The sequence below is a fragment of the Sander lucioperca genome, chromosome 7, assembly GCF_008315115.2.
Source record: "Sander lucioperca isolate FBNREF2018 chromosome 7, SLUC_FBN_1.2, whole genome shotgun sequence".
NCBI classification, from domain to species: Eukaryota; Metazoa; Chordata; class Actinopteri; order Perciformes; family Percidae; genus Sander; species Sander lucioperca.
Window position 1 is genome coordinate 41060188 of NC_050179.1, and position 955 is coordinate 41061142.

Consider the following 955-nt stretch of genomic DNA (forward strand, 5'->3'; position numbering starts at 1 on the left):
TCCCTGGGAGCGCGCGTCTGCATACCTGCCGTCACATTTCGCCCCGCCTCCCGACGGTCGTCTCGGCAGCTTCGATCCACAAGTGGGGTCCCGTCGACGGCGTGCGGCCGGCATGTGAAAAAAGGGGGGAAAAAAACAAACAACCTGAAGCAGCAAGCGTGCACTCTGTGTGTGCAGTAGAATGAGCATCAGACTTATGTCAGCCTCACACTTTTTTGCAGAAAACACATTGATTCTGGCGCATCTGTAAAGGATTTGAAGAAGCGCAGATTAGGCCTGCCGTGAGTGGACGGAAGCAGGAATACACTCCTTAGCGTTGTGCAGAGATATACCCTTTGCGGCGGCCCAGAGCCGACCGCATCCGTACGCTCACTTTCGGCTGCCCTTCGCGTCTCTCAAGGGAGACTCAATTGGCCGCACGTCTAAGGTTGATTTAAGGAATTGTTTTTTTCAGCCTGCCACGAAGCACGGGAGAAGCAGAAATGTCTCTTCGCAGCAGCCGCGCTGACTGCGTCTCCACGTGCGTTTTGGGCTGCATTCGTCAGCTTTGTTTATGTTGAGATTTTGCTGTTCCGCACATTTGACCACTGAGCTAGCAATACTCTGACTCATTAGGTCGCGTTTTGTGTGAGGGGTGTGTCTGTATGTGTGTGTGTGTGTGTGTGTGTGTGTGTGTGTATGTCTGTCTGTGCGACAGGTGTGTCTGCGTGTGTGTGTGTGTCTGTCTGTCTGTCTGTCTGTCTGTGTGCATGCATCTCTGTGTGTTCTGTGTGGTGTCTAGGCAAAACACAGAAAAGTGGCATAATTTGTCCCACGCAGCATATGCGCTGTTCTGAGCAGAAAACGTCAGAGGATGATGAGGGATGAATGAGGGATCAAAGGGTGTGTGTGTGTATGTGTGTGTGTGTGGGCTTGTATTAAGCAAGAAGCCTTTCGACCTCAAGAAGTCCTAAAA